Genomic DNA, 25,713 nt, shown 5'->3' with positions numbered 1-25,713 from the left:
TTTTCAAAGTCAGACTTTCCTCTAAACAACTTTCACAACAAGATCTGGGCAAACTAAAATGTAATGTCCTTTTAAAGAAAATATTCCACCCGTCTTCCCAATAAATCCAATGAGGAATCAGAGATACAACCACCTGGCAGAGCTCTTTGTCAAGGAACAGATTATTACAGGAAGGAACTGTGTGGAGAAAATTTGACAAGGCCATTTTTTATGCATTTGGTTTAAACAGCAGCTGCACTTCTAGGAAGCCTTTAAGTGCAACCATGCTGACATCTCAGAGACATTAAGGTGAGATCACAGGCCTGTATGGGTTAAAAATGAAGTAATAGCCTAAATTTGCAATCACTTATAATTGAAATCAAATTAGGTACAGCTGTGAATTAAGGTACACAAAAGTCATCCTATCATTATGGTAGGCCCTGCCGGGAGAAGCTGAAGATTACCCCATAGCACTCATAAAATTAATTACTACATATGTGGTATTTGTATGCACATAACAATACAGCTAAATAGAATAGCTGATGCTTTAAAACAAGAAAAAATCATTAATAACACTACATCAGAAAGAAGAAGGACCTATGGGAGTAACCAGTTTCAATGAAAAAAATAGCTTGTAACAGGGAAGAAATCAGAATTTTTATGAAAACAAAAAAAGCTAATAGAGGAATGAAACGAGTACAGAACATACAGAAAGAACTACAAAAATAAGGAGTGTGAAATTACACAAAACATTCACAGTAGGGAATAACTGCTGAGAGGCAAAATGATGCACTATTTTGACTAAACATACAGAGATGTGCTAATGAGCCATGAGGGCATCCAGGAAGAAATGTCTGATGGTTCAAGATCTGAGGAGAAGGGAAGAATGTGTCAATAGCAGGAATAGATTTGAAAATTACCATCAGACAAGATATGACTGAACCTATCAAGAGCAGAGCCAAAGATGTTATAAAGAAGAGAAGGCAACAGAAGGAAGAAACATGGATTATGCCAAAAGAAAAATAAGAAGTTATCCAGGGACACAATATGAGCAAAGATGAAGGAAATCCCAATTTTTTTTTAAGAGCCTAACACCAAGGAAGACAAGACCAGGGAAAAAATAGAGGTAGAGACTGTAGTATGAGAGGAAGTGTACAGACAGATCACAAATGGTCCCAGTGAACTGTCTAAAGAGTTGGACATGTAAACAAATGGCAGTTGGCTCACATAATTCATTAGGTGTGAGCCATAGATGTTCTGAATGTTTTACCCAAAAGGGTCCAAATATAATTCCCATCAAAGAATCCACAAACAAGTATCACATAAAGAGCCCTCTGTCAAGAACAACTTACAGTTAAGGTGCAGTGCAGGTGATCTTCAATAATTTCTTCATATAAGACTTCAATAATTTGCAACATAGACTTCTTAAAAGTCAGTAAACAAACTTAATAATCCCAATAATTTTCATGGTAGCTTTCATCTTATAAAAAAATCACTGCACATTTTAGCCCAATTCAACATCTTTTTTTTTTTTTCTTTTTTTTTTTTTTTTAAAAAATTTAAGAATCTTTTCTCTGCCAATATCTAACTTACTTTTTGGCTGACATTTTAACAGCATTAATTAATAAACTATAACAGTTCAACTACTATTCTATTTTCAACTCTGGCAGTACTCTGATACGTGACCTTGAATAAACCACTACAGATCATCTGCCTTCACTATTCATTCTCTTCTGATGACTGGGTGACTGAGATACAAAGAAGTTTTACAACTAAAGATTCATTAAATAATAGTATCTACATAAAACAGCAAGCGTAACTTTTTATCATCATCATCAGTATTATTAATGATGATATAGTCAGAAAGGAGAAAAAACTATTTTCCTTGTCAGTAAGAATAAAGAATATAATTTCAAGACATCTGAGAAGTAGGAGGTCTGAATCATTTAGATATTTGTTAGTTGCACTTGATATTACTTCAATCCATAAAAGCTAAGCTAACAATATCAAATAGACATGAGTTAGATGTGTTTTTCTCCTTTTGATATATGTGTCTATATTTACACTTATGTGTGCATATTATATTTGTAACTCTGCTGGAAATGTTGCAGACTTCAGTGATGATAAACAAAATGGTCTCCAAATGTTGCCCGTTTCTTAAGTAGAAATTCAACAATGAAAATAAACACACAGTAATGTAAATACATGCAAAACAGCCATTGTGGCTTTGGAGAAAATTTTGGACAAGGCTTCATTTCATATCTTGAAGTGTCGAGCTCCATGAACTCTGACACTGTATTTGACTCAGTTAGCTTCTGCCTTTCCACTAGCGAAAAGAATGACTGAACTGCTGCAGTGAAAACAATACAGCATCAAGATCATATATATGCCTACTTTTGAGTAATTAACCAACCTGTTCATCTGCTGCCACTTCTCCGTCTCTCAGCTTCACATTTAATTCCTTCCTTCTATTCACATATTTTAAAAGGTCACAAAACCAGATATTTTAAGGAAACTCTGGTTACAACAGGCACTGAGATGAACAGCTTCTACTCCATACTATAAAAGCAATTAAGAAGCCAGAAGCTCTAACAAAAGGACAGTGCAAAAGAATGGATATCCATCAAGACTCTACTTTGAATGTTTTCAAAGTAAAATATCCAACTTAAACATTTCTAACATGCCAATTACCTTAGATTCCAACTGCAAATGTTATATAAAACAGAATCATTATCTCTAGCTGAAAAGTGGGCATATTGACAGCCTAAGAGAATGGCTTCTAGCTCTATGTAAAAAATAAGAGACTTCAAAGAGTTGAGTTGGTTTCATTCATTCCTCCCACACAAAAATAAATAAATAAATAGATAGATAGATAAATAAATACACAAATGAGGGAAAAAAAGTGATAAAGAATAGAGAAAGGACATACAAATGAAATAAACCAAGTCTTGGAAAAAATTTGCTAGCCACAAAGGATGTGATTAATATTACTAGGCTGCATCTGATGCGCTCTTTTCTAACACCTCTGTGCTCTCTATCTGAGGCAAGGTCAAAGGTAGATCTGCTGTTACATTCTCTAACATTATATCTAGAAGATGAAAATAACACTAATAGAAATAATATATATTAATTGCTGATAAATGCCAAATTTAAAACATGTATTCAAACCAACTGTACTGTATGAAAAATGAGGTAGTCAAACCACAATGTTAACAGAGCTACTCCTTTACAAATCTAAGCTTAGTAGCTGTACTTCAAGAATAATTTCTAATGTATGACCAAGGCTCCAAATGTGTCCATTAATCCTTCTACTATTTCCTCTTGAGAGAATCCTGAATAAAAAATGAAGTTCTAATATGCAGTTTATCCTCCCAAGAAAGCATTAACTTGCTAGGAATCAGAACTGCTCATGTATAACAGCACCTCCTGGTGTGGCTTGCCATTGATAAAAGTTACAAATGGACAGAACCTACTAGCTCACCTAATTTTCCTGTCAACCAGTGCAGAATTCATCACTGCAACACACCTTTGGTGCTTTTCGTTTTATAGTTGATTTGGAACTGTTTGAAGACATAATTCAAACCAATCAGATTTCTGAACAAGGATTGATGCAGAAGTGACACATCAAATTTGAGTTATGAGATGGATAGCTCAGTTTTAATTGACAAATATGCTGCTGATAAACCCCATGTCTTCCTAGGACATGATGACTATCAAGCAAATAAACATGCCACTATCTTCCTAGATATTTAATTTTGTTACATATTTGAAGCAGAAAACTTGAAATCTCCATGTGAAAACAAAAGGTGGACAAGCAAAGATCAAGATACAATGCAGCAAGACTCCTAAAATCCCATGTGAAGCCCCTATCAGTAGATGAAACTGATGCAGCATAACTTACAGAGGCTACACAGCACACTTCTTTTTTTTTGCACCTAGCTGCTATATGTTTAGCTGGCTGACATGTTTAAGAGAGAAATCCATCCATTTCATCATCTGTCGAACTATTCAGCCCCAGCAAAGTACATCTGGAACGGCGTACAATGTCCATGTACCTAGTTCACAGGCATCCTACATATTGCTTTATTAAGTGTTCTATTTCCCTTTTACTTCCTTTCCTGAAAGAGCAAAGCTATTGCACAGCACAAATCACCCAAGAAGCAGAAGGACTGAACAAAATCTAACAGAATGTAGGAACTAATGTAGGTTAGCAGAAAATCTGCCCCAGAAGTTTCCACTCCACCAGGCTGGACCCTTGTCCTGACAGACATACACAAAAAAACCCAACGCACTGGTGAATTCAGCTACATCAATTCTTTTTTAACACTGCTCATGCTTATTTTTTGTCCTGTGCTATTGGTAAGGTGTTTCATTCCTGGCTAGGCAGAGAACAAACTAGCATCTATCTAATCATAGAAAAATGCTGAAATTTAGAACACAGTTCTTATTTAATCCTGCCAGATCCTGGCTCCTACACATTCATAAGGACCATACCCATGTTCATCCTCTGTCCTCCATTCTTCAAACAGAAGATCATTCTTGAAAACCAATTACAGGACAACTTTCATGAGAAAGCTGGCACATCTCACCATATGCTGCTTTATTTATACATGTGTACAAAAGAAACGGTGAAACTAATACTGAAGGATGGATGCATCTCCTTTCCAAAGCACTCAATAGTAATATTATCTCATTCTTGCTAAGTCATTGTCACAAGCTTGGATTATGGCCAAGCAACTTGCAGGTGGGCTTTTATTTACAATCCCAGGCTTGCTAAATTTCAATTGCCACTAAAATTCTGCCAGACATTTCTTTTATTTAGAATTCTAAATAAGCATTGTGGGTTTTTTTTTGTTTTGTTTTGTTTTGTTTTTTTGTAATTGCAATGCCATTACAAAAAAAGAAACTATAAAGCCACATCACTTTCATAAATCTGTATGCAAAATGCCTGTGCACACAAACCACTTTTTGTCCAGTAGGATAACTCTTTCAAAACAAACTATTAATGCTGTCATTCAAGCTGAAACAGCCTAAAGGAAGCAGTACATTTCCTTTCTTCTGAGTTTAATTTTGAAGAGCTATTACCCAAAAGGCACCACCTGCCAGGTTCTTCTGAAATACAGAGGAGTATGTTTCAATGGAAAAAAAAGCATGACCATTAGTCACAAACATACACAATGCTCAACTGGAGACTGAAAACTCATTTTGCTGTTGCATTATCCCCTTCATTTCTCTTTTATGCATAGATACGTCATTACAGTTTCCCTTAGGACCAGTCTATGCCTATATTTTTTTCTTCGAGGTTCAAAGTGTGCATTGCCAGAAGACCATAAGCTGCCTGCAATTAAATTAAGTAAAAGAACATCAGACAATTTTGGAATCCTTTTCAAAGGAACAACTCTCTCCGCAAGAAAATTAAGTGAGCAAAATACCTGTGACCTCTTGTCAGTATCCCAAGAAACTAATTAGGTCTAAGCTTTTGATTAAGTAAGCTGACATGCACCTTCCACCTCTTCTGTAAGATTCAATTTGCCTTGGAAATTTCTGTGTCACGTGTGATTCATCCACATACAAAGCAAAATTAGAAAAAAAAAAAAAAAGAAAAAAAAAAAGAAAAAATATCAGATACTTGTAGACTCGTGCTAATGAATAATGCATATTATTATTCCAGTCATATTACAAAGTAAATACCAGTTCGTCAAACATACCTTCTAATTTACCGCAAAATAAAATCAAGGACAATCTTGAACAAAAAGCAGTACAAACTGACAGAAAAGTGGTGTAAATGATGATCCCCATTGTAATTAATTATCATCTGAATCTGAATGTTTAACAGTAACATCAAATATGTGCAAAAATGGATCTAGAAAACTCTGACTGTCCTTGGGAATGCTAAACATAGCAGTCCCTCTAGCTGCAGTGGAATGGTTTTCATATAAGTGGGCCCATATGAAACACCTTGGTGACTCTCAGCATTTAAAGATCTCAGAAAAAATGCCTTGCAGTTTACCCACTACTATTTTAGATGTTAGGAGAAAACTTGTTATTAGAACCCCATTCTTTTCTTCATTTGTGGACAGATATTCTAGCTGCATTAGCCAGGTATCGGTACCATAAAACAGTTTATGCTGCTGTGAACCCATACTGTGAATAACAAAGAAAACAGCTGAACTGAAAAAGCTCCTACATATACACAGGTGCGTATCTCAGGCTGGTACAATAATAGTACATATTAAAACATCTTACTTTTAATAAAAAGTCAGATTCTGCCATCAAACATATACATATGAATAACTTCAGTAAGGAAAATAAAGCCTAAGGCTATATCATATATCATAAGTGAACTTCTCTATATCCAGAAGAACATTTCAAAAATGAGAATTTTAGCATCAAGAGAGAACATTATTCACAAAAGGCCAGACCCTTTTATCATGTTCCATGAAGTACATTCATACTTGTTATTCCATTTGAGTTTTTTACATGCTCCTTGCTCATTCATGCAGGTCTCCTGATACTTTGCAGTCTTGAGCTTGAAAGTGGTGCTTGAATATCAACCAACTTTCTTGGGCCCCCTTACTTTCCAATGCCTTACCTACCCAATGGGATACCCCCAAGTAGGTGTTCAAAGAAGTCAAAGCTGGCACTCCTAAGTCCAGGTCTGCAGTCTTTCTTATTGCCTTGTTTCTTCCATGTAAGGTCCTGAACTCCACTGTATTATGGTCATTGAATCCAAGGCTGCCCCCAACCTTCACATTCCCAATTAGTACTTCCTTGCTTCTAAGAATAATGTCCAGCAACACATCTCTCCTCATTGGTTCCTCCAACAATGTACATCTCAGTGACAAAAAAAGTAGCTTAAATAATAACTAGATGCTTTTTCAAATTAGGCCCTAAGACAGTCTTGTCGAGCAGAGAAGGCCACTATCTAGAATCAAAAGACAATTTCATACCAGACTACTCCCAGAACAACATAATTTCAAGCTCATCTTCAAAATAGCAGCAATGGACTCAAATCAATTACACTCCTACCTGTTACATCATCCAGAAACTTTTTGCTGTTTGGCATTCAGCGCTTCATCACGTTGTCATGGAGAATATTTTTCCTCTTGTGTTTTTTTGCTTTTCAGAATAAAAATACTCCCTTTATTCTGCACAGTGCTGCATAATATTAAGCTGGGAACAAAATTTCAGCTAGATCCTCTAACACCGTAATGGAGCACATCTAATAATCTGTAGAAGCAACAAACAGCGGGTATTATCTTGCCTAGTTCACAACTAAGTACAGTAGGTATGCTGTATCAAGGAATCTGGAAATGGGTTTGTTGGTTCACAATTACAATGCTTTTTAGATCCAAATGTACTCTGCAATTTCTTCTCTTTTAGCAGATGACTCAGTTTTCTCACAAACAGTTATTTAATGCTTTTGCTTAACAGGAAAATAAATGAGAAAATACCAGTGGAAGTTCCACAACAAACACAAGGTGTGAACTCCTTCAACAGTTGTATTTACTTTTTATTAGATCCAAATGTTTATTATCTGCCCATTTTGCACCACATATGTTTCGGGTAGCTGTAATTCTTATTTATGTTTAATACAGTAAGAATTTAAGAGATGTGTTAAAATCTTACAGACTTACCAAAATATATTCTAGCAAAAAACAACATCGCTTCTGGTTTTGACCAGAGGAAAGTTTGCTGCAGGGAAACCTCAAGTTTGCAAATGGCAAGGATACTGAAATGAACACAGGCAATACTCATCAATGGTGCATGCCAGAACTCTGATGTAAATTTTTACACTTCTCTCTTTTATTCAGCTCTGTGGATCACAAGACCGCGGGAAAGTTCAGGCTGAAAGGGACCTTCAGAGGTCTTAAGTCCAGCCTCTTGCTTAAGCATGTTGAGCTGGGAAATGAGACCAGATTACTAAGAACTTATACAGTCAGAGCTTGAGAAATCTCAAAGAATGGAAGCTGCACAACTTTCTGGGCAGTTTGGGCCAATGCCTGGCTCTCTTCATGGTGAAAATCCTTTGCATTGCATTTAATTTGAACTTTTCTTGTTTCCACTTATGCATGAACTCAGTCCCTTATGTACTAAATTTCCTGAGCTCTCTCCAGCACCTCAGATCTGCAAAACATGCCCAATAATAGTTCTCTGCCTCTGAGGAGCGAAGAGGTGTTGTAAGAACAAATTACTTAACATTATTCATTTCATCAGATCTATTAAGTGAAGTGCTTACGCATGAGAATGTTGCAGGTCACCTAAAAAGCAATGGTGCTTTAATGTAATATATATTTCATTGAGCTTCTAGGCCAGCACAACATCAGCTGACCAGTTCTGCATATGCTACCTGAATTGTGGGGTGACAAGGTGAGGAAAAAATAGTAGAGATGTGATCAGTAGTTCACAGAAGTAGAATCATAGAATTGCCCAGGTTGGAAAAGACCTTGAAGATCATCAAGTCCAACTGCAGCCTAACCATAGTACCCTAACTCTAACAACCTTCTGCTAAATCATATCCCTGAGCACCACATCCAAACAGCTCTTAAACACATCCAGGGACAGTGACTCAACCACCTCCCTGGGAAGCCCATTAGGTTGTAAATTTAGACCAAAAGGAATGGTGCCATCCTGCTCACTCTTAAGATTCAAAGCATTGCTGTATGTTAATGTTGAGCGTAGTCCAACATACGCATGGAACAGGTAGTAACTAAAAGTTAAACCTTGTTTCTGACCATAAAAGCAATATTTCTTTCCAGTAGTAGAATTTTACAGTTATTGAAAGTCTATCCCTCCTCTACAAGAACATCAGTTCCAAAGCAGAAGTTATTTTTTTGTTTCTTTGAGTTGAAGAATGTTCAAAATTTCTGACTTCAGCAGAACTTATTAGCAATGTGATTAAATGATCTTCTGAATTAGAACTATAATTTGATTATGTATTGCATGAGATCGAGCTGGCAGTTAATTTTAAAATATTTCCTTAAAAATATCCACAGATGTAAAATTACATAATTACGCTATTTTACATCATTTAATGAGGTTGCAAAAACCTACTGATAGTAATTTGCCACTTGGAAGCTTGTGCTGTTGGACTTATGGCTACTAAAGCAGCCTGCCTCAGTAGAGCAGGACAGGAAAAATAAATGTCCTTGTAATAAAAATAGAACCTTCTAAATATTTTATTTAACAGAAATTTTGCTTTAATATGTAAAGTAAACAAAAACACAGAAAGATACAGTACACTATGCAGGTCTTGTTAGCATTCACTTGAGATGACTTCTATTGCTTCTCCATATCCAAACACTGGAAACACTTAACGAAGCGTTCACATTAAACAAAACACAACTTTGTATTCTGTTGCTGCTTCAGTCACTCACCATAGATTTGTGCATCAATGACAATAGACATATAACACACACCAAGGATCTCTCAATAGGGTTTCTTAGTCCTGCGGGACAGGGGGAAATATTTGTCTCTTTGTTTGATAATTATACCATAGTAACATTACTTGCTATTGTAGTCTTGTCTTCCAGCATTCAAAATTCACAGTTCTTTCCAGAAGAAATTTGTATATAAACTTATACATCCTGTGCTACACAATATCTGTGTAATCAACATGTGGTGGCCTTGTTGCATTTCACAGAGGAGAGAATGCAGAACATGGTATAGAGAAGAAAAGGAACAAAACATTTAATCTTTGATTTTTCATTAAATGTGCCTGTGTGCTGGTAGAAACGATGTAATATGTGATTTCTGATCAACCACACTCAACATACAAATTCCATAATGCTACTATATTACTGTGTGAACATAACCATATCAATATTCATCTATGTGAGACTGGAAAGGTAAGGAAGCTCCCCAAAAGAGTATTGAGACATAAGTCAACACTAGAGGGAGCTGAAAGCGCAGAGGGAGAGACGAATGAACAGCATCACTTTCCCAGATGAACTAGGAAATCAATTAAAAAGCATCCAAGAGGTGCGCACAGAATCATGGAATGGTGCACATAATAAAGATTTTAAAGAATAATCTTGGATTCTTTAGATTTGGGTTTTTGAAGGATTGGTTCCTCCAGAGCAGGTTTCAGCTACAAAGAGCACAGCGCTGCTGTCCAGGGCATTAAGTGATATGCAGCAACCTGCATGACAGATCTGGTAATAGCATTTGATTATAGAGTCATTAGCACCTACTTGGTGAGAAAGGGAGATTTGAAACTCTCTATATTAACAGCACTTAGTGAATAAGTTACAATTAATGGAAGAGCAAGGAGAGGACAAGAGTCCTAAAATATTCCGTGTCCAGTACAAGAGCCAGACCCTGGAAGACAGAATCAGCTGACTTTCTGAAACAACATTCTCCATGTACAAATGATATTAGTAAACTTGGTACCCTAATTTTTACCTTCTAAACTTCTTTCCTCTGCCACATGTAATCAATAAGAAGTGAATAATGGGAAGGTTCAGTTATACTATACATCCTGTTGCTTTTTGTATGATGAGACAGATTCAAGCCTGCAAATGAGACAACTGAAATATCCTTCAAAGTCTTCCAGTGTCATATTTGCAGTAGAAGGACCTTTCAATGAAAGCAATGCACAAAAAACTAAAGCAAAGAAAATTACGCATCATGGGCAAAACATACAGAAAAACAAATTAAGAAGTAATTTGGTCATGTTGCTACCATGTTAGCTGGGTCTTTACTGTCTTTTAGGACAAACTTTCTCCCAGATAGCACTGAATATGAAGGACGCTTGTTTTGGAACAGAAAAATAAGATACACCTCAATTAATTCAGTCTTGGTACTCAAGGTGTATGGAATACCCACCTCCTCCAAGAATAAACATAGTCTACATGGCAAAGTCTTAACTTTAAGTGGTTAATGTTACAAAGAAGTTACTCATATCATAAACAGCCAGCATGACACATATTACAGAAAACTAAGCTTATAAAGGTGAATGCTCAACACTGTTAAAAACATGTATTTGACAATTAAGAAAATGAATAAATCCCCATTTTTGAAGGAGTGAATACTGCTTTAAACTCACACACATAACAGCTATAGCACAAGATTAGGTACATCATTTGAAGGCTCTAATTTTATTATTAAATATTTTCAAGGAGTTATTTCAAATGCAGCATTCAATCCAGGAAACAATTTAAAGAGTATCTCAGGTATGTATAATTACCTAGTGTTTAGTATTCTGTGGTTGTATTTGCTTCCATTACTTTAGCATTACATTTCAGTCTAATGCATGCAATTTTATACATTTCCATAAGACAAAGTAGTTTTTTCAATCAAACTCTATGAATAAGGCTTGAGACATGGAACTAGGTCAGAATCACCAAATTTGGGGCTAAAATAGAACTACTACATAATTTGATCAACTAAGCCTAAATAAATGATCCAGAAAGTCTTCACTAGTAGCTACCCATCCCTGGGGAAACCAGGAATTCAGCATCTCCCCTGTTTCTCTTGCAGGTTCCCCAGGCAATTTCACCTGCAGCAAAGCAGCAGCTTGCTTTTACCTGAGCAATGCTGCTTTCCAGTAACAAAGGAAAACAGTATTAAAATTTGTCACAGGTCCCACAGAAGCTGGATGCATCAGGCATGCTCAAAGTACTGCTTACACATCTCAGCAAGACTGTGTTCAGCACACACCACAGTTTATAAGCAAAAAAACTAAACGCCTTAGTTTCAGATGGGATGGATCCTTCAATTCCTAGGCTAGAGATCTCGTGTCACTGGTCACTAGTTCAACATAGCACAACCTCCCCCTAAAAAAGGGGGATACAGACTGTAACTATCCCAAAGACAAACCTAAAGTCAATTAATTGAATATAATAGTTTTGCACCTTCGCACATTTACTAAGTTAGTACAAAACAAGTGAAGAAGTGTTGCTAACAGAACAAATAACTCCACAGTTACCAACCAGCTCCACCACAACTGCTTCTTTTCAATATGAGTTTTCTCACAGAGATGTTTGTTCTTTGCACCTTCTCCCTCACCCCTTTCAACATCTCCTTGTGTTTAGTGAGAAACATTCTCTAGAGAGGGCAGCTCATCTTTCATACTCGAGGTACTTGTCAAAAAAAAACCAAATATTTTGTGTTCAGAAACACACAACAACTTCACTGGGAGTTCTGCAGGTATGATTTGATTCCAGAGAGAAAACATGGTTGTTTGAAAACACAGCAATGTTTTCTGTAACTTCTATTCTTAAAGCATCAGGTTGTCCAGGTACATAAGGATGCACACAGTGAGATCACTCAAGTCATCTAACTGTACCTGAGATCCCTCACTCCACCAAAGATTTCACTGACAATGTTTTACATTTAATATTTATATCTGTAAAGTCTTTAAAATCCCTCTGACACATTTTCCCTCTTCTGTTCAAAGGAATTTTCCTTACTGATCTTAATGAGAACAGAATCAAGTTGTTTTTAATATTGTATCTAGTTAATTTGCTGACAGATAAATGATTTCTATGGACAAGGTTACAACCCACACTACAGCACTGTTTTGCTTTATTAAGCTGCCAATGTCAGTTGGATAGCTTTGGAAGCACAGAAGTAGGTCGACAATTTAATTTGTGAGGGACACACAGTGCTTTTGGACCACATACAACACTTATTACTGTTATCTGGCACTTTTCCCACAGGCCAAGGACAGCAAATAGCCTGAAACAGAGATTTATATATTCTGTTTTACCACCCGAAGCCATCTACCATGATTCAAAGTACTTCCACGCAAAAGGTACAAGACAACTGCCTGGAGGTAATTCAGTTTCCATCATCTACCTCTCTGAGAGGGAAACCTATCAAGTAATGGCTACTTTGGTTTCCACCAGCCAACTTATTTTCACCACAATCTCTTTAAGAAGCATAACCCATGAATTTTAAACTGGTTGTAAAAGTCCAAGGAAACCCAGTTTATCATCTTCTGTCCATACCGATCTAAACATTCTACTTGCACAGCAACAAAAGTAGTCTTGAAACATGACAATATCAGAACAGAGATTCACTGTTTAAAATAATGAATAAGCTTTTGCAAACTACTGTGTAGCCCTGCTGTGAAAGAAAAATGGTTACACCATAAATTAGTCCAAAATTAAGAGGAAACATTAAATTTTTTTCTCATTTGTAAGATGCACTGATAACATAAATTAAGAATAATATCTCTGAGAATGTCAAAATGAATTATATTTCTCCCAGTGAAATTAAGGTCTTAATGCTTTGCATTTATTCTGAATTACACGGTGTTCTTTAAATCCAAAAGCACAAAATTCCAGACCTCCATAAGTAACCTGGGGCTTGCTAGCACAAATCTGTCAACTAACAAATCCCTCTTCATCTCTCCAAAGGCTGCATTTGTAAAGGTCATTAGATGGTCAGCTCAGGCACTCAGAAGCTCACCCTCACAGAAAAACATAAAAACCCCATCCCATTTTAGGCAGCAGTTCTTAATAGCGTATCCTCTCTAAACTAAAGCAGGGAAACACTTGTGCAGATTTTATCTGTTGGGGATCTGATGGAATGTTAGGATGAAGAAAATGCAGCTGGGACAGCCAATGTACATGACTGAGGAAACAGCCATATAAGCATTAAAAACTGTGTTTTCCTAGACCATGAAACTAGAGCTTGCCATACTAGTCTTGTGCCACTGACAACCTGCAGGCAACATTTATTTTCATGAGGCACTGTCTTTTGACCATTCATTCACAGCATCACTGGGAGGAGCTGGATATTGACTGTTCTGACTCAATCAGGCCAAATCTTAGTGATTATACCACACTCTTACTACCCCTAGGCCTTTTATCTGTATAAAGCATGACTCAAATTGCACCATGCTACCTCAGATCAGACTAGACAAAGGAATAAATGAAAATGGCTAAAAACCTGCTTAAAGAACCTACATGCATTCTGAAGAATGATTCTATCTTGATTTGTCAGTAAACACCTGCAGAGAGATCCTTGCTTTTCTATAGGAAGCAGTCCAATGTTGTGCCTCCAACATTAACCAGTGGCTTAGAAAGGCCCAATGGGGCTACACCACCAATCTACTTTGAAATAGAAAAACTATCAAAAAATCCACTCAAAACCCCTGATTCATGAATGGTACTTTGATTCCCTATTTTGTATGAGCAGAGGCTGGAATATGAATGATCTTTACAGACTGATGCTTAAGGCAGTCGAAATGTCTCAGCCCAAGAAAAGAAACAACTTTGACATCTTTAAAACTTAAACATGCAATGAAACTTGTGCATAAATGCTGTACTGAATAAGAATGTTTGCTCAACTGAGCCGCGTGACATCATAAATTCACCATATGTATGGTTAAAAATCTATCCCCCCGTTACTGAGCAAACTTGGACATTGTAACAAACCACCAAGCTCTGACATTTTCATCCCAGAACAAAAATGAATCCCCACAGACTGCTGTTCAACTCCGTTTCACAGTCTCAGCTTCCAAAATGGACAACGAGAGATGCCAATTGAATGAAAAATTAATCCAAACACCGTAAGTATATAAACAAACATCTCTAAATCCAAACATACATTTAGAAGATTAACTTTGAGAGATAGGACTATTTCTGTAATACTGAAGTGCAATCACACTTGTATGGGTCATTTCACTTTAGCGGAGATGTCACTCCAGCCTGTCCTCAACACTATGTGGGAGGTTTACACTAATCAGCTTTTTGTGAAGTTTAAATTCTAGTGTCACACCAATAGCTGTTACACAATATCAAGAAATACTGTCTGGGCTGATTTACAAAAGCCAGTACGGTCCTACTTTCAAGCATTAAAATCACAAATATTTTTCCCATTTACAATAAAGTTTAATATTTTAGTGAAGAAAAATAAATGCAATGATGGCATTATGACCTACAGAACTAGAGCTATTTAACAGTTAACTTTCAGAAGGATGGAAAAAAAGAAAGGGTTGGGGGGGTACAGTTCACCACCCAGTAAAGCTAAATTTCTACTCTTGGTTTCTGTTATTTTGCAGTTGTAAAGCTGCCTGGCACTCACACCAGCATCTGTATGAATAGTCACTGAATTTAAGCCTTTTAAATTCTGCGAGTGTCTTTCAGTTAAGAAAGTTTTCTAAAGCAAACATAGAAAAACATGATGGAAGATGGAATAGGAGAAGAAAGAGTCAAATTCATGTCCAGTCAAAGCGCACATCAGACTCCAGAGAGAATCAAAACATAGTGTAATTCTGGCTAATCTCATAATTGCAAGAGGCTTTTGTCCATAGCTGTTAAATAATAAGATCTAAGTTGCCTCTCCAAGATTAAGTGTATAAAGTCACCATGCAGCTAAAATAGCAAGTCAGTGAAAGGTTTGCTGCACCACTTACATAAAGAACAGAAAGATAATTTTGTCATTACTCTAATAGAAGAATTACTGTTGATTCTTTAACACACAAACATATTTACTAGCAGTTTGGGGTCAGGTCTGTAGGCCCACCAGAATCATGGGATATCACGCCCCACTATAATCTGAGCAAAGTGAGATGTCACCTTTGCACAAAGAGGCCCACAGCCAATGGTGTCAGTCAGCCCTTTTTCCTCCTACAGTTTTGATACGGGAGGGTTCTTGTCTTTCCCACCAATTATCAGATGTGCTCAGCTAGATTACATGGCTGAAAATCGTTTTGAGGAAGATGGAATTCACCCATGGATCCCAGTTGAGACCCTGTCAAGAAATATGTGGTAGATGTGCACTCTTTCTTTCCCAAAGCTGCTCAGCTCTAATAGTCTGATTGGGGGTCAGCGATTTGATAAGAGCAGAATACTTTGCATCAGTTATTGGATGGAAGAGATGGATTCTAGTTGTGAGTATGCTGGTTTTTCTTTTGAAGCACATAATAATGCACCACAATTCTCATCCTATCTACAATTTCATTCCAAAAGACCAGTACCACTAATTACATTTCTGCAGAATTCAACCTTGCTGAGGCAAGAATGGAATCAAAAACCCTACATTTTCAAAGTGCTCAACAAAACCAAAATGTTCTGCAAATAATTCAATGCTGTCTACAAAATCCAACCAATTTCAACAGTGACTGAACCTGTAGAGATATAATACCTTTAAGATCCAGAAAAGCAACTGTTGAGGCTTTTTTTTTTTTAATCTCTCTCCTACATGTGCAAATTGGTCTTCTACATTCATCTATAGGTGCCAACTCACGAAGCAGTTTACTAAGTGAAGAAAATTTCACAAGTATTTAGCAGTGATTTAACACTCTTAAGCCAGGATACAGTTTGCTTTAAAAAAAAACACAGCCAACTGAAGTCCAAAGTGCAAAATGCATATCTTGATTGTTTCACAAACAGTTATAAATACTCCTTTCAACATCAACAATCTGTGCTAATTGTGCAAACTCCAAGACCACATGAAAAACAACACTAGTTCTAGCACACTAGAAAGTCAAACTTTGATTTGGGTGGAAACCAACTCAAGCAGGTAACATTCAGTCAAGTCAATTATCTTGCCTTTACCAGTTTGTTGTTATGCAGAGAAAGCAACACAGCTCCAACCTTTAATTACCTAAGCAGTACTTAATAAACTTAGTTGCCCTGAATATCCACAGATTAAGGCAGTTCTGGAGATGATCCCAGATAGTCTTTCCAAGTAAGGGCCCTCCCATCAGGTGCTGTTACACTAATCAACCCTGGTAGACCAAGTAACTATAGTAAACATGTAGAGATTAAAAATATATACAATCAATTAACTTCAAATCTGAATTACTTCTTCTACACTCAAACGTTGGTTACAGCCAACACATAGACCCTCAAGACAAAATCCAAAGTGAAATATGCAAAAAGCTCTGAGTGAGGCTATAGCACAGATCTGCTCACACACAAGTAAACAGTGATGAACTCTTTATTCCTTTCTTTCCTTTTTCTGTCTGCAAGCAACAGAGGTGTTCATTTCATTCCTAGTATGGTAGAGGTGTGCTGGTATTTATTTCAGTCTCTCTCACACTGGGCTGGGCTCTCAGCGGGCTTTCCCTTCTCTTAACAATCTTTAAGTATCACCATCATATTTCCATCACCATCATTCAAAACAGTTGCACATCACTGCTCTATTAATGCAGGTAACGAGTCTTGGTGCTCCATTTATTTAGACTTTGTAAAAACATCTCTGTTGTGGAAAATTATGTTTCTCATGAAAAGAAAACAAAAAGCGTGAAATAGAAGAACCAAATTACTACAAGCTGATCAAGGAGGAGGGCAGTGAGGTGATAATGGTAGCAGCAAAAGCTCCTTGCTCAATGAACTTACTGTGGCTACAGTTTAAGGGGAAAAAAAGTTCAGCTCAGCTACTGACCCTCTCTGCAGACTTTGGGCAACTCACGTTGCCTTTTTCCCTTCTCTATGACCACTTCCACTGCACACTCTTTGAGACTGCCACTGCATCTCTCTAGGACAGGCAACACTATAGTTTATAGGAGCCCTCCTGTTCTTCTTCCAGCCCTCAAGTAGCAGAGCCTCTGCATGTGAATAAAACAGAACTTATTAGTATCACAGCTCTGACTTGTTCCCAGCATAAGCAATCCAGGCTTGCTGACCTCCAGAGAGCACCTTGGTACTCATGGCTAATGAAGAGAGATTCAAAAAAGAAAGAATTATAATGTTCCATATAGTTTCTTTCACATACTAATTTGTGAGGGACAGCATAAAGATAGAAAGAAAAGGTAAACGGGCACTGAAAACTCATCTAAACATTTCAACACAGGTAAAGGAAGCAGATAAAGCAGGAACAGGAAACGGGATGGCATACAGAAAGCAACAAAGGTAAGAAAAAGATCCTATAATTTTAGGCAACACTAGCCAAAGATCCTGTAGAAGCCTTTAAAGAGGTGTGATATAACCAGGCAAAGAACGCACATCTTATGAAGGGGTGGAATCTGTTTAAATAGAGGAGATTCTCACCAAATAATTATTCCATTCAGAGAACTAAACCAGAAACAGCTTCAAACGATTCAGCAATAAATCTGCAGGACAGAATCTGAGCAGCTATAAACTGTCATATAAACTGGCTGTAAGGACATAGTGGAGGTAAGTCAGTGTACATCCTGCCCCAAGTTGCCTTAATGCACAAATGCCTCTCTTCAGGAGTCTACGTTTTGGCCTTGGAAGTCAAAATTCAAAGCAAGTTTTAAAATATATATCTCTATTTTCCCATTTCAGTCTTTCTGAGCTTCTAAATGCAGTTTCATCCATTTTAACTGCGCTACTCCCAAAGCTGAGAAGTTTTCACCACCTGTGAATCTTTAATCTTACTATTCTAAAGATGCACTCACAGTGACTAGAGGTAATGCCACCAGCTTTCAGCAACCTCTGAGAATACTCCAAAAAGCAACTATGAGAGCAAACTGAAAAGGCAATCTAAAACATCTTGCATGCTGGAAGGGTGTAGGAATATTTGGCTGTTGTCTCCTTCATGGGCAGAGAAAGTCATTTGCTTAAAACTGTTAATCTGGCACCTCCAATGTTGTAAAACAAACAAACAAATACATAAATAATATAATAACAGAAGCAGATGGATGCATAGCCTGCCTTCTACCTGAAGTGCCTGCTCTGCTGTACTTCAGCTTACCAGCAGAGTCCCAACAGGACTGAATTTGACTCACACTTTCTAAGGCTAATACATTTTCTACTATAATGTCTTCAATGTCTGTCAACTTTAAAGAATAAAGGAAACCATCACTCATTATTGCCTGAGGGTTCTGCCTTTCAGTAGAACAGGAGTGCTGCCAGATTAATTGTCAGCGGGTTCCTGGAATATTTTCAGCCTGCTAAGGTGGATAACCACATCTATTAATGAATACAGTGACAGAACTGTACAAGAAAATTATGTAAGTTCTGAAAAAATTATTCAATTCTGAGAGTTCTTGTCAAAACAGAGCAAAGTTTAAAATTAATTTACTGTAATGAAATTGCACATTGTGCCAAAGTATATTTTTAAATCAGTAATTTTGACCCAACACCGAGGTTCAGAGACAGAGTTGAGGCTCATGAGTGCCACGTTTTGGTGAGGCTTTTTACATCACTTTATATCTAGATAGTTTCCTTAATACAAGTTATGAAGATGCTCTTCCTTGATATCCAATCAATACTAATAATAAAAAAAAGGATATGAACTGTAAATGTTTCCAGCTTCATGGGTCAAACACAAGGCATAAAACATGCCCTCCTGCAAATTAAGCTCCTTCTAGAGTCTCCCGTTGCTTTTCTTTCTGGACTCCTTGCACAACCAAAACCAAACTACTCACTGTGCTTTCAATTCTGTTACTCCTTTTATCATTTTCTCAACTTCTTAGTTCCCATAGCCAGACTCTCTGCCCTACTATCACCAGGATACTCATGGCTCATTACCCCAAAAAAATCAGTGTCTCCCATTCTTGTTTTTTTGCATCCTTTCACCTATCCTCCAACTTCAGTCTCCAACTTGGAATAACCTTAGTCTTCTTGCCACCCAACACTAAATCTCAAGTTTCTCTATCCCTCTTTCAGCTTGTGGTGACTATCTGCCACCTCCAGCTGCTTTTTTTACAACCTAATTCCCTGCACTTCTGTGTTTGCCTAGTCTCATGTGAATCCTCCACACAGTGTGGTCCAAGCTATAGATGGATGAGACGCTGAGAGAACAGAGGCAGAACACTACAGAGAGCAGAGATGCTACTGTCCACTGGAGTAAATACAGATATTATAGTTAGTCTCAGAAGTGTATCAGAAGAATTTCAAGCTGATATTTTTGACAGCTTTTGTCCAAAATTATGTCTGCATCAGTAGCAAACAATTGTCTCTGCCCTACTATATTTCTAAAATGCATAAGGATTTTTTGGGGGAAGAATGGGAGCTGCTTGTTTGTTCTTATACATGAAGCCAACATTTTCTTAGGCTGCATTGTTCAATGTACTGGATTATTTTAGTCTTTATAAAAAGTCTGTAGAAAATGTTGGCCACACAGAAACAGACAGACTTCTCTTAAGTTTTCTATTAAACTACTAATCTATCTGAAGCACTCACCCTATCGGCTTCAAATATTTTAAGTCTACCTAACTTGCAAGCAACTCAAGCAAATTCTTGCAGTGGAACAGGTCAGGCAGCCTGGAATCAGCTACAATCCACAGCCAGTAGTGCACTGTGAGTGCCCACTTACAATTTCCAATTAAAAAATGCTTCCTTTTCTTTCTCTACAGTCACTTTAAAAAATGTATTTTAACATCTATCAAACAATTCAGATCCTCATAAAGGCTCTGTCCTAGGTCAATCCCAAGAGTAGGGATTAATGCTCACAAAGGCTGACTTACAATGCCTTTTCAACCTGCTTCATCCAACACTACAGTGAGGTATGGTAATAATTATGCATGACACAAAGTAAGATAGCAGCTTTTTCTTCTTTTTCAGCTGCAGAACATGGCAAGACGTCATAGACAATAAAGTGATAAGGAAGGAGTGTAAATGAAAATGTCAGGTTATGTCGAGCTTATCAATTTATTAATGAAACAAAGGGGTACAATTAAATCATTACTACCACCACCATAGAAATAGGGTTCTAAGGTACTTATCCGCATTACAAAATTTAACAAAATTTAATCTAGGGAAGATCACAAGCACATCCTTTAAATGTAATATTTATTATCATACATGCATTCCAACACAAAACACAGCACAAAATGAGACATTCCATCAGCAACCATAGTATGCTTAGATTAGCACTTAATATCCACAGATTATTATTATACATTAAGGTGTCTATTAGAATTTAAAAACATATACATATATATGCACCTAAAAACCTATATATATGTATATATATATATATACACACACACACAAATCCTCCATATGATGCACTTAACTAGGCACTCCTTTTTACAATAAATTGGATGGAAAACAAGGTTTCCTATAACATCTGGATTACAAATATACAAAAAACAGCTTTTTCTATCATTTTGGAAAACTACTTGGAGTCGGTCCCTTCTCCCCTAGTCAGCAAGAGCACTATTCATTGATTTTTTGTGGAAAAAGTAACAGGCTCTTGTATTCTCTATGGTACCATAGCAGAAATGCCAAAGACATCTAGAATTTCTCTACAATGCATCATATTCTACAGGAGTCCCCAAGGTCTGAATAACTAGCAGTGTGAAATATACACAGACTAAATGAATTTTGATCCTGACTCTGAACTCAAGTTACACCCATGCAGCTGGAAAACACAGTTAATTTCACCATAGATGACTGATTCTTTTTCTCTTGCAGCAAGAACATAAAGACTCGCTACAATGTGCCTTTTAAATCTGAAGTAAAAAAGGCAGCCTGACTCAGAAATACTAACTTCTGCCTTTCTCCCAGCCCGCAGTTCATCCTTTCCCACTGCTAACAATGGAAGGAGCAGGCTGGAACCAAATTCCCAGCCACTTAAAATCAATGTAGCTCATGAACTGTCCATGGATTGGAAAGCCTGTAGATGCTGCCAACTTCAAGACAATTTCATTGACCAGCATCAAAAGACTGTAATAGAAGTATATTTTGATAAATTTCTAATTCATAACAAGTCATTAATCTCTGTACTGTATACAAAGACAGATTACTTGAAAATATTCACACTGGAAAGTAGTCAAGATCAATTACTTTAATAGCCTAACATCATCCAGTGGAGTCACATGGTTAGAAATATCATAACACCAAATCACCCCAACCAATCAAAATGTTACTCAAAGTTCTGGACGATAAGGAGATCGTGGGAACATTCCGAAACAAGAGGTGAGCCACAGTAGCAGGGAAGCTGTATAAATCAGACTTGCTGGACAGATGGCACTGTAAGCTACTAAGCTGATGGCAGATGGAACTGAGAGTTTGGATACAGCAAAAAAATGAGTTGAAAACTAATGAGATCTATTAAGATGCTAAAGACAACAACTCTCCCTTTCTGTTGACCTGTCTCTAAGCCAGGGTCAGATGAATCCCTCCTTCAGCACCAATTTACTCAGCAAAAGTTTTCAAAGCCATAAAGAAAAGCCTCCCTCAATGAAAGAGATCCACAACAGTCATTCAGAGTTACTCAACACAAAATAAGTGGAAGATGCATAATTCAAAAATCATAGAATCTCATGCAATTTTGGAGGCCCAGAGCATTCTACAACCTTCCCATCAGCCTCTAGTTTGGCTCCAGGATAATATCAAGAGCTGTATCAAAGAATCACAGGGGTTGGAAGGGACCTCTGGAGATCACCTAGTACAACCTCCAGGTTAAAGCAGGCTCTCTACAGTAGGCTGCCCAGGAAAGCATCCAGATCGGTCTTGGATATCTCCAGAGAAGGAGACTCCACAACCTCCCTGGGCAACCAGATCCAGTGAACAGAATAAAGAAGTTTTTTCTCACATTTGTATGGAGTTTCCTGTGCTCCAATCTGAGCCTGCTGTCCCTCAACCTGTCCTGAAACTCCTTGTTTGCTGGAATCTCCTCTGCTGTGAAAAAATACAGTCACTGGTGCCCAGTGACAGGTTGAGAGACAGCAGGCTGTTGGAAGACAGCTACATGGCATGCTAAATTCGGTCTCAATTCAGACTAAACCATGGTTGGCCAGGTGCTCAACAAATGCTTTGTCTCCTTCCTGCAAGTTGCCTACAGTTCCTTTGCTGCTGCTATGGGATCAGTAGCATCTATAACTCCTTATGAAAGCAGAATACCTACCATCAATAGAAGTGTGTAGCATTCTTTAAGATATTCATCAATATCAGTCACTCTAACCTCCAAATGTCAGAAAAACCTTTATCCTCCAGTTCTACTTTATTAACAAATAAATTGCTCCGTTCTCTCCATCCACTTTCTTTCTTGACATATACACAAACACACACATACCCTCATGTGCATATTTTCCTTTCCTCTGTTACAGCCTCAGGATTCACACTTGGAGAAGCATTGCCAAGACCTGTTTTCATCACTATTATTATTCTCATACAGTGATCCCAAAAGCATTAATAATGTTTTCAGAAGAACACAATACAAAACGATCTGCTCCTGTAAATGAGACAACCTCATACGACGTATGCTATATAAGCTTCTAGCAGATAGCAGCTACCAAAGACTTCTAACATTACCGCAGGAAGTTCACAGAGTTTTTCTCCCAAGACATATTCAACAAAGGATAAGTGCCCTGTCATGAACTGAAAGCTTTCATGGTCTTATAAACTTATAAAGCTGCAACTTCTGACAGCTGGGAATTTTTTTTTTATTTGCACATAAGCAAGAGAAGAGAATGAAGTGGTAAATAAATTAACTTTGTTGAAAGCCTTTATGAAAAGAGAAGTAAAGCTGCAGACTTGTGTGGGAAGCTAATAAAAAGGGAGCAGAGTAACTGCAGTGCAATGATACAACAGATTAACAGGCTCTCAAGCAAAGACTTGCATTCCTCGAGGTATGAAGTTCTTAAACCCAAAACACAGAGAAATATTCACATAAGGAAATTGCTGCCTACCCTATACAAAATCATGCATCTGCAGGGCCATTAAAGCTTAAAGGAAATACAGAGCTGACACAGCTAAGAATAAGCACTTCCCATAATAGAGCCTATACAGACCACTACATTCATACAATATAAATGTTTATTAACTGTTCTTAAGAGTAAAAAAATAAGAAGAAACAAACACAAAGTCCAGACAGTCAAAAATTTTGACAACACATTCACATTCTAAATTGTGAAGGACAGTTTTCTGAATAAGCGCATGAACAAAAGCTCAAATGTTGCAGCTGAAAACCCACATTTTCTCACCAATCTTCTATGTGATCTTGACTGAGTCTCTTAGCTTTTCCCATGACTGCCTTCCCCATTTGTAGTCACAGTTACACAAGCTGCATTCTCACAGAAATGAGCTGTATTGTTTGCTCCTTTTCAACAGGTTTACCTTCTTCTCATTACAGTGGCAATCCCAATCTCTGGCTACCACATTGCAACAACAACAACAAAAATATCTGCAGAAGTTACTGAGCAAAAACAAAACAGAGTCCTTACAAAATCATCCCTGTCCAACAAACATCAGCTTCAAATATTTTCAGATGTTTCCATCTTACAGTTAGCAACTCTTCAAGCATCCAGATCCCCACAGCAGTGGGGGAAGATACAGACAGATAAGATTTACATAGCTGCAGAATAACAGGAAGTGACTAAAAGTGCCACAATTTCAATTCTGTGACATGCTTGATCAGTAAATCTGGGTTCTAACTGAAGAAAAACCTATTAAAAAGATTAATTCCAATGCTGCGCCTAGAAATCACAAGTTTAACACAAATTTGCTTAAAACTTCAGCACTTTAGGGCATACTTGGGTCTCCCAGATTCCATCTGCCCAGCTCTTGTGGTTAAAGAAAAAAGTGCACGTCAACAACCTGAATTTCATAAAGCAAATGAAAACATTCCAGCTGTACTCACTTAATCCAATTATTCTTAAACTACTCTTACAGTTTTGGAGGAATGGATGGAGATGAATCATTGGACAGGGCTTTGGGCAACCTGATCTAGCAAAAGTTGGCTCATGGTAGGTAGGTTGGAACTAGATGACCTTTAAGGTCCCTTCAACCCAATGAATCCTACAATTCTATGCTTTCTTCTAAGCATGTGGATAAGTCAGCACTGCTAACAGCATTTCAACATATATATATGCAAGCATATGTTATCACTGTAAAGCTATCCTTTGCCCTAAGTAGAAATTCCCACCAAAAACATTGAGGGGCATCTCACTGACCCAACTTCCACAATTCTGTGGTCTTTGTTGGCTTGCATTTGAGTGTGCAGCCATGTGCGAGTTCACACATAATCACATCTACATATACAGAGGAAAATGACAGAGGAATCAGAAAGACTCGTAGTCTTGATAACTAGTCAGAAAATAATTACCTCTTTCCAGAAGGGTTTTTGTTTATTTTTTCTCACCTGTGAACAACTTTTACAGATAAATCAAAAGTATCATAAGGTTACAGGTACAAAGAGCAGCAAATCAAGCTCTTAACAGAGAAGTCTGTGGACATCAAGATGACACAGTTAAAGCTTTTAGATCCACATACTTTGAACAACATCACCCCACTCCTCTCATAATGCATATTCACAGTAGCAATCCTCAATCTCTACCACAGAGGCCCCAGTACTATAACAAACATGTAAACAAAACGGGGAAGTGCTGCTCCAAACTCATCAGTGCCAGAGGCTGACAGTATCCCTGAACTCATGCTGTCACTCTTTGCAAGAAAGCACAGTCTCTGCTGTCATTCCCTAATTGACCAAAGAATCATATTGCATTAAATAAATAAATCTGAACTTTAAATTAATTTGGCTAGTGCCACTGGCAAAATGTCTCATCTCCCACACACCATAAACCACAGAAAGGCAAGGAGAGAGAGAAAGGAAATATACACTGGAAAGACAGATGGGAAGATGAAAGTGTTGTGGACTAACACAGATATTAAAATGTGTCATCTACCCCTGCTCTCAATCAATTTCCTCCAGCCAGAACAGATATTTTGAAGTAAAAGGGGTTCCAGGGTTTCCACATTACTTACCTCATCATATCCCTCTATAAAGTGTGAATTCCCACTCTGAATACACAGTTTATCACTAAACCAGCAAAACATGATTCAATTCATAATGGCAACAAGTACAAACTACTTTGCACAGATGATACCTCAAACACTGCACATTTAACCCAGTTTCAAGAAC

At 37.4% G+C, this 25,713-nt stretch overlaps 1 protein-coding gene across 3 annotated transcripts in view; it reads right to left on the bottom strand.

Moving 5' to 3' along the window:
* Positions 1-25,713, bottom strand: part of SLC24A4 (solute carrier family 24 member 4) — a 77,356-nt gene that overhangs the window by 48,476 nt on the left and 3,167 nt on the right. The window lies entirely within an intron of this gene.

The sequence above is a fragment of the Coturnix japonica genome, chromosome 5 (assembly GCF_054131305.1).
Source record: "Coturnix japonica strain WE chromosome 5, WE-NBRP24, whole genome shotgun sequence".
Taxonomy (NCBI): domain Eukaryota; kingdom Metazoa; phylum Chordata; class Aves; order Galliformes; family Phasianidae; genus Coturnix; species Coturnix japonica.
This window is presented reverse-complemented; position numbering and strand designations above follow the sequence as displayed.